Source organism: Halyomorpha halys, unplaced genomic scaffold (genome assembly GCF_000696795.3).
Source record: "Halyomorpha halys isolate HHAL.00 unplaced genomic scaffold, Hhal_1.1 Scaffold216.1, whole genome shotgun sequence".
In the NCBI taxonomy this organism is placed as follows: Eukaryota; Metazoa; Arthropoda; class Insecta; order Hemiptera; family Pentatomidae; genus Halyomorpha; species Halyomorpha halys.
Window position 1 is genome coordinate 300,351 of NW_027114440.1, and position 14,919 is coordinate 315,269.

Sequence of the window (14,919 nt, forward strand, 5' to 3'; positions counted from 1 at the left end):
AGAAAAATAATAATATAATAAATAGATAAGAATAATGCTTCTTAATAAAAGGGGAAAGTAAAATTAATAACAAAAAATAATAATAAATAAAACAAACAATTGCCCTCTAATAGTAAAAAGAAACAAGTTAATTTGAAAAGGGGACGAGAGAAGAAAAGAGAAAAAAAATGAATAAATAAAATGAGTTATAATAATAAGTAAAATAGAGGTAGGGTGACTATGAATTAATTTTATTATATTTTATTAATAATAAAATTTATTACAGAATGTCCTGTAGCAGTCTGGACTTCAGTCTTCGGATTGAGGTTGGGTTTCCCAGGTTGTAGGTCACTGCTCCTTTAACTGTCAGCAACTGGGAGTGGAACTTCATGAACCGTTTTTTGATATAATCCTCTATTGACTCCATCTGTAATTCGGGATGCAATTGGCTATTTCTTATGGACCAAGGAGCAATAACTGAGATTCTTAGGACTTTATTTTGAAGAGATTGTAATTTCTTCCTTTTCGTAAAGGATGCCGCTCCCCAGACTTCACTGCCGTACACCAGCAGTGGCCTGAGAATTGTTTTAAATATAAGAACAGTTGTTTCTGGTTTTAGTTTGGAATTTCTGTTTAGGATAGGATATAGCATTGCTAACCTTGCATAGGTTTGATTAAAAATAAAGAAGTAAAGAATATTCAAACGAAAGTATAGTATAAACCTCTGACATGCGTACACATTTAATTCAAAAACTTTAGATGAATGAACATAAATTAAATTTTCCTACAGTATTAGTTAAGCAGAATTTGGATAACATTGTGAGGAGATATGAATTTATTTCGTGCACGCAGGACATCGGCAGAGAAAAAAATATCCTCTAAAATCAAGTCCAAAATTTCATAATCTTTAATTTAAATGAAAATTCCTATTTACTCACTATGTTATCCAAACTCAGCGTGACTACAACTGCTGGAAAACCTAATTTCCAATTTTTTGTTTAATATTTTCTCTGGCCCATTTCGCAACGCCCGTCGGTCTGAATTTTTTCAATGGTGTAACAAGAACCCTTGGACACGTGTCTAATATTTTTTTATCTTGTTTCACTAAAACAATTTTCATTGAAAGCGGTGATCCCTCATGCGTAGAGCTTTCCCTTGTCAGTTTACCATAAAGTACCCCCCTTAATTGAGGAGAAACCTTCCCTGGCCTTTAGGATTTTTTTAATATAAAAAAATAGCATTAATTTCAACAAGAGACTTCTAATCCACAAAAAACTTGGGGACGTAAGTTGGGTGCTGAATAAAAATTGTGAGATGTGTGCACCGCACCAGTTTTTTATTAACAATACTGTAATATAAAGATACATTTTTTGGTCTTCTAACTAACACAATAAAATGAAGAATTTTTTTTAAAAAGTTATCTAGTTTTGGCTTTCTAAGACGAAGAAATGAAATGATCAGACTTAAACTTAAAGCCATCAAAATTAAGAATCCGTTTCCGTGCATAAAAAAATGATTGCCAGGAAGTTCAACTTTTCCTGTAGCGATCTAGATCCGGAAAACTGCCTCTCTTCTGTTGAACCGATCAGATCTCTCCTTCATAATCGTTGGAGTTAACCCTTCCGTTAGAGATCTCCATCAGCGTGATATCCTCAATGAAATTGATTAACGGTTTAACGACGGAAGATTCCCAGTCTCTCCCCGTGAACGATACAGTTTACAGAAGATCTTTGACTATCTTTTTACTGTTTTACTATTATGTCGCATTAATGACATTTCACTAAAATATATGATTTATGAGAAATAGGTTAGTCATATAGGGGCGTATGTATATGTATTTTTTTTTAAAAGTTCATTGCACCATTATAGCAAAACACTTTAAAGTAAACAATATATTTAAAAATAATTATAACGAATTATTTATAGAAACAAACGTATTATATATAGAAATAAAAGAAAAGTTATAACAGTTTAATAGTGGGTTTAGAACGGTCCAATCATAGAAAAAAATCACTAATATTAATTCAAATTATACAATAGACAAAGTGGAACATATAAATAGGGAGGTAACCAAACAGCACACTGGACATGAGATGAGCTCCAAGGAGATAGTAAAAAATATAGATCAATGTTTGTGCTAAAGAGAGGAGAAGAATGCACCAATAATAAAATAAAAACAGTGTAAAGTAATTTATTTCAGCCATGTAGATAATGACTTAATTTCCTTTGTGAAATTAAAAGTTTGACTAATTATGAGGTAAATGTAATTATATGAATTATATATACACATGGATGAGGATTGTTGTTATAGTGAATTATTATTTGTAGGTTTATTAAAGTACATGAATATGGGACAATTGTCCCGAAACGTTATGCAACATTATGATAATTTAGAATAAAATATTCAAATTGGAAGTTTTTAAGCTCAAAAAATATTATTGAAATAGTATTATTATAAATTATTCACACAAATATGAATTGTGAACTGATAAGTGTTTATTATGCATTAAGTTATTTTATTTTTAATTCAGAATAAGAATTTATTTTATTTAGGTTACTCATATATATTGAATTTTAGTTATAGTACAAATTGATTTATTTTTAGTATTGAAATTTCCTATTGGATGTGTTTTGTTTTGAAATGTTACTTCATCAAAGCAGCGATATTTCAACTAAAATTAAGAAATTTAATTTTATATTTAAAATATTGAATAAAGATGCCTTGAATGATGTAAAGTAAAGTAGATTTACGTATACCAATAAACTGCACTTGTGAATTCAAGCCTGTCCACATTAACAATAGTGATATTAAAATGAAGAGGGAAAATGTGATGTGTCAGCCCTCAAGATTGATTACAGTCCATTAAGTAACAAAACTCCTCCAATTGTGAGATGGACAAGTACAGATCTATTTTATGAACTCCTTAAGCGTTATAATATTAAGCAAGGAAACGAACCTGCTATATCATACCAACTCCTCAAACCAACCGTCTTTGAGAGTTATTTCTATCTTAGTTGGAAAATTTGCCATTCAACAGTTATTTACGTCGTATGTCTTTATTCATTCGATTCCAGCTAATATGACAATACTTCGTAAATCCTAGATATGATTATCTATATATGCATAGATTAAATGAACACAATTGAAAGTATGATATCGATTATCAGATTTAAATTACATTTATCTACAAACATATTTTTTTGTATATTTTGGTTACCTAAGTAGAAATACATTTTTATTAAATTTTAATTTTGCTAAAACGCTCTTGGAAGTGTAATGTTTTTGGTAAAATTTTATTTGACATATATACAAACAAATTTCGTAGTTTTCCTACATAGAAACATGCAATTTATTCTTAATTTCCCCTTGTGAGGGCTTTCATCCCACATGGTCTGTCATATTTCCGATATTTCAATTTTAAGAGGTCTGCTTATGTTACATAACGAAAACAAATTACAATCATTCCAAAACTAAATCCTAAGGATGCTCTTTGGTTTATGATAAATAGATAATTATATCGCAAATTACTCCTGAAAGCGATAGAAGAATTCATCAAAAAACGCTTTACAAAATTTAATTTCCAGTTTCGAAAAGTTAAAAGCTGAAGTCCAAGCAATTGCAATAAATTCTGCTATAAACTCTATATTTAACTATGTTTTATTATTATCAGCGGTATTCATGTTCTTTAGTTTAACATGTTAAAGCGTGTTAAATAGAAAAAGTCATGTTAAATGGAGAAATATTTCCTTCTTTTACCATGTTAAAACGATATAACATGGTTGAGAGCCTGTTACTAGGTCTGTTAAATGGATAATGACGTCATGCAACGGACCAGCTGAGCTCGTCATTATTTTTGTTGTGTTAGGTTACTTGTTCGTAGTTTGTGTTAGAATTGTTTTGGATGTTTTTATTACTAATAAAGCAACGAATGACAATAATAATAATGTAATGACAGTTGATAATTAGCTCATCTTGAATCTCTTGCTCACCAGTTAGAAGACCAAAATGGCATTCAACGGACTAACTTTCACACAATTTCGACTTTTCACTCACTTTAGGCATGCTGTAGTAAATTACTTTAATCAAAACTTGGAAGTAAGCAATAACAAGAAGTTTTGGAAAGAAAGGTTTTAAAATCCGATAGGAGCTCTAATGTTTTTAATATGACTTTAAATAGGGCTGCTCACAATTCTATATTTATAACATTTAACATGGTAAAACATTTTACATTTAACACAACATCATGAATACCCCAATCATTATTACTTTTATCTTTCTCCAATTGTTTTTATTATATCAGTCAGTTATTTAATTAATTCTATAAATATCAGTTTATATTAGTTAGTTTATTAGTATATTGTCTATACATGTTTTTTTTAATTATTTTGATTTTTTTTTTACATTATTCTATAACTATATTATATAAAACAGTTAAGGATTTTTTTTTTTTGCACGAGACTAAACTCCTACATTATCAATTTAAAAAAATATATATCAAATTTTTATAATAACCATGAAGCCTAACAGGACGATCTGATAATAATAAAAAAATAAGGGTCATGTTGAAGTCGATTGAATATTTAACCATAATTAAAGTTAAGTTTAATTCAAACATAGTTGGTGGATGTAAAATGAATTAACTAGGCATAACGAAGTTATTAATTTACTAGGAAACAGATCTCCAGATTGATAAAAGATTTAAAACAGAAGGAGGGGCAGTAATAAAGGAAACGACAATCCTAGCTGATGAAGAACAAGGGACGGAGGCTGCACAATAATACTCAGCCAGGGGGTAGTATATTACGTTCAAACAGCATTAGCGCCCCTTATTTACCCACCCCTCCACAAACAGGACTATTTTTACCCTCAGGGCTTAACGTCTGCCAAACAACGCCCTTAGCGATGGCGGGAGAGGGCGAAATGGCTCTGGTGTGTACACCTTGGACCGACTCGTGGTAATAAAGTGGTACTGCCTAAGAGGAGGAGGGAAGTATGGTTGTAAAATACTAGAGGTATTCATGATCTTTAGTTTAACATGTTAAAGCGTGTTAAATGGAGAAATATTTCCTTCTTTTACCATATTAAAACAATATAACATGTAAAATGTTTGAGAGTCTGTTAAATGGATAATTACGTACGCAACAGAGCAGCTGTGCTCGTCACCATTTTATTTATTGTCGTGTTAGGTTACTTACTCGTAGTATTGTTTTGAATGTTTTTATAACTAATTAAGCAATGGATGACAATAATAGTAATGCAATGACATTTGTCAAGTAAGAAGATCAACAAGGCACTCAGTAGCCAAACTTTCACACAAATTCTACTTTTTACTCACTTTAGGCATGTTGTAATAAATAACTTTAATCAAAACTTGGAAATTAGCTATAAGTTTTGTAAGGAAAGGTTATAAAACAACATGCTCAGAAAATCCTCTAGGAGCTCTTATGCATTTAAGATTTAACATGACTTGAAAATAGGCTGCTCACAATCCTGTACTTATAACATTTAACATGGTAAAACATTTCACATTTAACACAACGTTATGAATACCACTAGTGTCTATAAGTGAATAGATGTCCATGGCTACATGATTTAGGCATTTCAAATTTGAATTTATTATCTTCGTATCTAGCAATTTTATTTTATTCTGAAGTGCATCTTTGAAAATTTTATTTCCTATTCTTTTGCAAAGGCGACCAAAGCACCCATTCTTCGATACTGAAATAGAAGAATGAACTAACAATAATAATACAGATTTTATACAGAGAAAATTTAATTTATTTATTTTTATTGCCAAATGCTACAGTCTGTTTCTATTAAGGACATTTCCTAATAGCAATGAAGGAATGCAATTATGCTATATCAACATAAAATATGAATAAATCAAGTGGAGTCGAAATATATTGGTATCTCTTTTAATAGTAGCCTGTAGAAAAAATAGGAGCTGAACAATCCCCTTGCTACGTTTCTCTCTCCCTTGATCCGCTCCTATAGTTGGCCATTTTGTGATCTCCAACTGGAACCAGCGGATAAGAAGCTCTTAAGAAGTTCCAGTCTGAAGTGAACAACTTCAACTAGAATGTTAGAATTTTTGACAAAAAGGCAATGGATCCTGTGCCTCATGGTATTCTATGCTGACACTCATATACCTCGAATTTCTGGTGACTTCGCTAATCAAAAACCTGTGTCAAACCATTCATTGATTTTTTTTTTTTTATGGGAGAACTGTTACCTCTTTAGAAAATTATTTGACATCATTTCTGCCAAGGATAAAAATTGAAATATAAAAACATCTATTTTAATAAAATTAAAAATTATAATTTTTTGGCAATTTTGGACTGATCCATTGTCTAATCATCAGCTAAAAAAAAAAAAGTATTTATTTTTCATTCTTTTGTACTTATCTACATCCTGTTTATTAGAGAAATTACATTTGCTCAAATAAACTTGTTTTAATAACAAAGGAAAATTCTATCTCTAGATAAGAGAAAACGTTTTTTGAGACTACTTTGACAAGTATATTTTGAAATACAAATTGAATCTTGAAGCAATGACAATTTACAGTTATTTTTATTTATTTATTGAAAAAAAATGTAGGAAACAAATTAGAGTTGAATTATGTTTTTATAGTAATTTAAATATAATGAACATATTAATTATTTATTTATTTATACGATAAAAATACCAATAACGTAGTGAAGTTTCAATGAATTTCATCAGAGTGCAATGGTTTCTACCATTACACTGAAATATATTTAAGGATATTTTTATGGATTAAAATTTGTTTCAAAATTAACTTGGCCAATAGGATAAAGTTACTATAGTATTGTATATGCCATGATTTTAACAAATTTTGGGCCAAAATTAGATCAAAGACAGTTGTAATATCTTATTTTATCGACAAAGAAATTCATCTGCTAAATTAAATGGCTTGAAGAATATAAGTCTGTATCACTAAAATCAATGAAGGGCCAAGGGTTCATCACTTTGTGCTAATTCTTGTATAACAGTTATCGATTCTTGACTTACGGCAACAGTAACTGAATAAATATACTCGTATCTGACTCAGTTTGATTCGAACCAGGTCCTTGGAGTTGGTAGTACAGTGCCTTACCCCTGCACCACTCTCCCTAAATTAAAAAAGTATTTAATGTTATTGCTATGACTGTTGCATTGTTCCATATTCATCAGCTTCCTTATTGTTTTTTTACTAGTTCTCAAGTTTCGAAATTTCTCTGTAAGTTCGTACTTACTCTATAAAAAAACTATTTTTCCATTAGCATATATACAGAAAGTTTTATTTATATAAGTAGTTACTTGTAGGACCCCAAAAAGTTTCTAGAAGTCAGAAGTTATGATTTGTTCTTATCGAGTTTAAGATTACCACTCTTTGGAAACTCAGAAATATCAACTGTCCCTGACCTATTAATTTATATATTAAATTAATACTTTCACCAATTCATTTCATTCAATAATATTACATAAATGAATTTAATTATACAATTAATAAAATATCTCACTTCAATGTCAAACAACATAATTGTTTTGTATCCATTTTTTTCATTTTTTTACACCTCCTACAATGAATTTTTTTTAATATCTTCTGAAAAAACAAAACAATTTTATCTCATTAACACCTCTATATGGAGAGAAATCCTCAGTATCCAATAAATTGTTAAAATTATGAAATTGATGCTTACAATGGAACTTACTGCTATAGTAATAATATTATAATTATTATTATAATCACAAGTTTATTTTCTTTACCTTTTTTTTTTTTAATTATGATTGTATAATAATTACCTAAGGTAATTGTTTATAACAATCTTCTTTTCTGCAATTAATTCTTTTCTGTAAAAGCTCTTGCCAAACTTAACTGTTAAACTGCCTAATAGACAACACTTTCTTTTCTCTTTGAACTATAAATAGCAAACATATTTATAACTTAGGCTACACTGTCGGAGTATGTTATAAGTACATAATAATATTTATTAAAGTCTTAAACAATTTTTTTTATCCCACTCTTCTGCTAATCTCTAACAGTGGCTCTGATCAAAATTTGTAAGGCATGACAATAACCAAAAAACTAAAATACGATATAACCTTTTTGTATATAAAATCATCTAACAGTCAACCAAAGTGTATAATGTTGAAGTATTTAAGCATATGGTGTTAAGACATGGTAAAGGGAAAATCACTTAATAATTCATCTAGGAATGTTCGATTATTAAATAAAATGATCCTTATCATAAATTTTTATGCAGATTACATTACATTTAAATATGCACAATTAATTCCTATATTTTTAGTGATGCTGAAGTGGAAATAAAAAGTGTGTAACTACTTTTTATTATTAACAATACACTTTTTTATTTGTTTCATTAATCTATTAAAAGAAAGATATTTATTTTTTAGTTAGTAATTGAACAATTTTCCAAATTTTATCAGAAAACATTTAAATATATAAAATTATACTTATATGATATATTATACTTAAAAATATATAAATAGATTAACATCAATTTATGAAGTGTGTTAATGTATAATAATTACAGCAGAAATAAATATTTCTGAAAAGATTTCTTTTAAATTCCTTAGGCAATTCTACAAAATGGAATTATTTCGTGACAGATTTATGGGATATTAAGAATGATATAAATTAAGTATGAATTTTTATTGTCATCCATTACTGATTATTTTCAAACTATTCTATAATCATAAAAACAATGGCATTTGAAAACAATTTAAATGTAAGATTTAAGGGTAATTATGGTAAAATTATATAGCATTTAATTTATGTTACAGAAATGAAAAATCCCGCTGCAGCAAACAAAGATTTCCCGATTTTCAACTTGTCTTCAGCACTCTGAGAACTTGAATATAATATATAATGATGTTGTAAATATGTGAATAAAATTAGCTGGGATAAAAGTTTCTGAATGCTACATTTGAACGTCAGCGTAAGTTACTAGCATTAAAAATGATGGCAGGTTTGTACTGAATGGTTTTGAATTATGAATTTCTAAACATTGTAAATAAGGATCTCTGAATTGAAATATCTCTAGTCAATGATAAGTCTTCATTTATTAAATTAGTTATGATGTATGTTATTTTTTTGTGAATAATTTTTTTTTCTTTTGTTAGTAGACTGTTTTAATTTTCACTGTAAATTCAGGTTCATTACCTTAGACAATTTAATTTCTTGTTTTTTATTATTTATTTATGCATTTTGTGGCTTTTGGTGTTCAGCACCATATTTATCTATATTAAAAAAAATTAAAACAAGTTACTACTATACACTACAACAAAATAAAATTACAATATTATATATTTTATATACAATTTATATTATAGTCATGCAAATTATCCATAAACAATCATACCTTCAAATTTTATTCTCCATACTTCAGGACATCAAAAATTAAAATACGTTAAATCATCTCTGTTATTTATAAGATAAAATTATATGTAAGTTGAGTTCTTCATATATATATTTCTTTTTTTTTATTCTGATTTAATATGAGAGCCAACTTAACTTATGATGGAAAAACATCAAGCCAGCAACAATGCATACTGACCTATTAGACTCTGCATATACATTAGCACAATGTATATCATGCACTAAATTTTTGTCTGCTTAATCTGCCCATTTACTGAGTTTCATCAAAAATACTCCTAGTTATTTTTTTTTTTTTATATTACTCTTAAATCGTGGATTTTATTATTTATAATAATTTGTGATTGATGCTTAGTTATACAACTTCCTGTTTTTGTCCTCATTGATTGCACTATGAATTGACTCTAATATATTCTCCCTGCTATATGATTTTGATTTGTGAAGTATTTTGGCATTTTCAAAGTCTTTTTAGAGAAGAAGGTTTTTGGCATAGTTATACAAGGCAGTAATAGTTTTAGAGTTAAGTCTTAGTGTATTCTTATGGTGTTGCGTTGGTTGTGATATTAGCCTGGTCGGAGTGTCCTACCTTTTTGTCTCCAAAGAGGTAGCTCATGAGCATTTACTTTCGATAGACAGTTTTGTGCTGTTTTTAAAAAATATATATAATTGGATATGATGATAAAAATCTTTAAGATTATTTTCAATGAAATTTGAAATTGAAATTGTAAATTGTGGCTCTTCCATCAGGAGCAGAAGAATTCATATTTAGTATATTCATATAAAAGATCTAAGATCTTCTTGATTTAAAAAAGAAACACAGGAGGTGTCCGGATAAGAAAAATGCTCAATTGAGAAAAAAAAAAAAAAGATATCATGTTAAAGAGTGCGAGAAGGTCAGAGAAAAACTGAATAAAGTATATGAAGGGAGGAAAAAGAGGGAGTAACATAAACAAGCGGCAATAACAACATCAATGAGATAACGGAAGGTAGACAAAAGTTTAAACAAAATGGATGAAATACTAGGAAAATATAGACATTTATTTCCTAATATGAAAAAAATGCTCTAGGCTACACCCCTTCTGGGTTAAACAGATTAAAAAATATGATGAACTAAACTTACAAATAATTTTATTTTAGGAGTAACATAGGTGATTTAATGTCTTGAAGTATGGAGAACCAAATTCAAAGGCGTGATTGTTTATGGATAATTTTAATGATAATATACATTATGTAAAAAATGTATAATATAGTTATTTAATTTTTTTGCAATGGATAATAGTAACTAGTTTTAAATTATGAAGTATAGATGAACATGAAACTACAAAATGCATAAATAAATAATAAAAAATAGCAATTAGACTGTCTAAGGTAATGAACCTGAATTAATGGTACTTTTCTTTTTAAATTAGGATATTGTTGGCATCCTCTTTGTCGAGTAATGTATGGTAACTAACTGTTCTGTTGACTTTGCAAATATTGTCTCTTGATTGTGAAAGCCTAAACTGTGATATGAGAAAACTCAATCATTGTACGGCTTGGCCCTAAAATCAATATTAATCAATATTACCCCTTAATAGGATGCTTGTGACTTTGGTGTAGCTTTAATATTGTAACTTTCCAATAATACCTACCTCCCTGTATGAGAGTGTGTACATATATCCCCGCTTCACTAATATTTTATTATATTGTACTCTAATAATTACGATACAATTAGGATCATAAATGTATTTTAGGGAGACACATGTTTATACTATTTAACCTTTAGTAATCTGAAATCTTAGCTTTCAGCTCAATTAATTGTACTGTTCACAAATTATGCTTGTATCATTGTTATAAATGTAATATCACCAAATGTACATTGTTATATGTTGTAAATTGTGTTGTGTGTACAATTTCTTTATGTCTGCCTGATAATATTAAGATAAATTATTTATGTTCCAAAAATGTATATCCAATCTAAGTGTACCCACTGACTGTCATTTTAGGTAATATGTGAGCACATTTTTTACATAGCCTAATCGACCTGTGTATAAATGTGTTTATATATACAAATATACACATGTACATTTCTACGTTACTATCTTTATCCATAATTAATGTTAAAATGTATAAAATTATTTAAGTGAAACTGACTAGCCTCTAAGATTTAGCCAGCTATAGCTGAAGCCCTGAGCCCCCTTCAGCTATAATGGTCTGTATTGTCTATGTGTATTATAATAAATATATTAATTGTTGAATTATTTTTTATTCACACTTAAAAGAAGATAATAATGACAAATAGATCATCTTTATTTGTTATTTATGAATAGTGTATAATATATGTATTCATTATTCATGAATGTCAAAGATACATTTATTTGTAATTATTTATTTTGCCACGATACCTGATCTTATATATTGTAAATAAATCATCATATATTTTCCGTTTCTAAATAAAAATTGTACTAATTATGAAATCACATCACTCAATGTAATTTAAGGGTAATCATTCAACTACCATCAATATTAAAAATTGTTGAATAATCACTGAGATATAAACAACTAATTAATATTAATTCCAAAAGAAAATAATATGACAAACCCTTATCTTGGCTAGGTACAGAATACACCACAACAATAAAAAAAATCTCTCGGATTAATTTGGTTTTCCTTCTTTCTTCTTTCAAATAATGAAACCAAATCTCTTCTTTGATAAATTACCTGGATAATGAAAAATAAAGAAAATGAAAACAATTCTCATGAAACTGGAGAAAATTTCCGAAAATTTAACTGAGGGTTATAAAAATAAGAATGTAATCATATAAATCAAGGATAAAAAATAAATTAATTCAAAATAAACTGTGCACATCTGCTAAAATAAATAAGTAAATAAAAATATTTATTGTATACAACTTTATTTTGGCTGTTTTTTTTTTTTTTTTGTGGGATTCATTTTTAATTTATAAATATCAATCAAAATTATTGAGGAAAATCTTTCCACCGCATTTCAGTCTCAAGTTTTTACTATAAAACTAGATAACAATTAACATTTTTTTGACAACATCTATATTTTTAACATATTTGGAACATTTCGACCCTGATTTATTAAACAAAATTAGTGCAAATGAAAAATTGCCACAAAAAATAACTGAGTAAGATCCTCGTATAAGAGAAGAAAACTAAAATTGTTTAAAATAATTACAAGTATTTCCATAAATTGTATACATAAAACTATATTTTGTAATATGACTACACTGAGGAGGATTGTATAGTTTTATACTATAAAATTGTGGGTGTGGTGCGGTAAAATTTATTTTCCACAATCATTTTGATTTATATTTATTGATTTTGAAAAAATATTTTTAATATAATTAATAATTTTAGATATAACCTACATCTATTCACACAACAAATACATTAACACAGAGATATACAACATAAATACTCTACCTGAGGATTTCCAAACCAAGGATAAACAAAGCATAAATTAGCAACTAAATACCTCAAATATTTTTGTTTTGTATTTCAATGTTAAGATATTTAAAAAAAACTCTAATGTCAAAATAAATTAATATTATAATCTATGGGTTGCAATAGTTTGATAAAGACGTTAAAATAAAATTTGTTGTGCTGATGAAACCAATGTAATGATTAATACTAATATAAAATAGAATGATTATAAAAAATATTCAAAGATAGATTGATACTGTAAACTTAAAAATTGAAATTGGTTCAATTGTATATAAATACAATGTTGAAAAAGTTCTCAAACTGCTTTCTGAGATTTTTTTCAAGAGTTTTCATTATTTCATTCAGTCCCATGTTTTTCACAATCACATATACCCCCAAAGAATGATTCAAGTGCTTGAGACATAGGGATATGTTACACAACTAATCCTTGGAATCTAGAAATGCCTATTATAGTTCAGTATCTTCTTGCCAATGCCCTTCAGTTTTTCTGAGGTGTCTTGAGCAGTGACATCTATTTTTCTTCCCAGTATATGCATTTTTAGTCCCTGATAATCTATCCTTGGACTCATAAGAATTGCAAAACCATTTTTTATTCTCTTTCAATATAAGTTATAAAAAATAAATCATGTTTTTTTTTCAAATCAACATTGAGTATTGAAATAAACAATAGCTTAAAGTACCAGTGAAGTTGACACACCAAGAAGTGAAACATACACGACTCTTACATACCAAGAAGTGAAACATAATATTGATAAAGCTGCTGTGAAAATAAGTGATCATATTTTATTGTAGATATTTTGAAAATAATATCCTCAAATAATTACGATTTGCTTTCATATTTTGGTCTTTTTGGTAAATTTTGACTTTTTTTTTTCAATATTTATTCAAATTCTCAAAAAAAAAAAACATGTAATTTCTTTGTTACTTCTTATATCTCTTTAATTTACACATAATTCATTCTTGGGACATAATTAATTTTCCTTGACCCGAAAAAAAAAAAAAAAAAAAAATGATTGGTTCCCATCAAATCAACTTATCATTTTATGTGACCTTTTTTTCAGATATCGGAGAATTAAAATATTCCTTTGCTCTTGTCAATAAGCAGATTGACTTGTAATATCCTCCTTTGTTGAAGAATTAATCTTAAGATCATGAGTGAATCATCTCAAAACATTTCTTTTTGTCTCACTCCCTAATATATTGCAAAATTTATAGCTAGAAACATGAAAAAATCTTAATTAGCTTGTTAACTGATTGATTATGAGACTATGACAATGCCCACTATAAGATAACTCATAGTTAGTGTTTTTAAATAGGATGTGCCCTGCATGTTATCTTGTAGGTTCAAGGGTTATTTGTTAAACTAACCGTTCTTCACAATATATTCAAATTTCATAAAAAATAACACAAATATGAAAAATAGAGTAACTTGAACATCCTGGCCAAAAACAAAATAATGAGTTATCTTGTAGAGGGTAGTACCAGATAACAGCAGTTTAGTGTCTTTAACCATTATTATTATGTGTATTATTACATGGGAGAGATATTTAATTCCATTTAAAATCTTTTTACAAAATAGTGTTATAATTTTTAATTAATGAAAAAAATTAATATCTTTACCACTACAACCCTTGAAGCGTGAGGAGTTTGATACTTTGTAAGGAAGTACTGTTTTTGAACAATGGTTGTGCAAGGAGGTGATTAATTAAGAGTACATAATAAATTATTGTGATCTTAAGCCATAATTGTAGCAAAAACAGCTGTAATATCTCATACCATCGGAAAACAACTAATAGAAATTAATTGACCTGCAGTGTTTTTGCCAAATACTATGGGTCCATTAATTCAAATTGGATTCAGCACCCACTTTTCAAAGAAATAAAGTTGAACTCAATTTCATTTATATATCAAGAACACCTGGTTTGTTATAGGAACTTTTAAATTTCAAAAAAATATTCGTGACAATCAGTTGTGGTATCTTGTTTTAGCTCTCAACATGACCCACATGATTAGGGTAATTAAATTTAGTCTATGTTAGAAATTTGCCAGTAATTTTATATATATACGTGTTTTTTTTTTTTTTTTTTTTTTT

The 14,919-nt window shown here is 28.0% G+C and overlaps 1 protein-coding gene across 1 annotated transcript in view; it reads left to right on the forward strand.

The window, feature by feature from the left end:
* LOC106679734 (prolactin-releasing peptide receptor) overlaps nt 1–11,575 on the forward strand; it is a gene marked incomplete at its 5' end in the record, with an annotated part of 234,521 nt that extends 222,946 nt beyond the window's left edge. The window contains 1 exon segment of the mRNA XM_067051628.1: nt 8,786–11,575.
* Between the last annotated feature and the right edge of the window lie 3,344 nt (nt 11,576–14,919).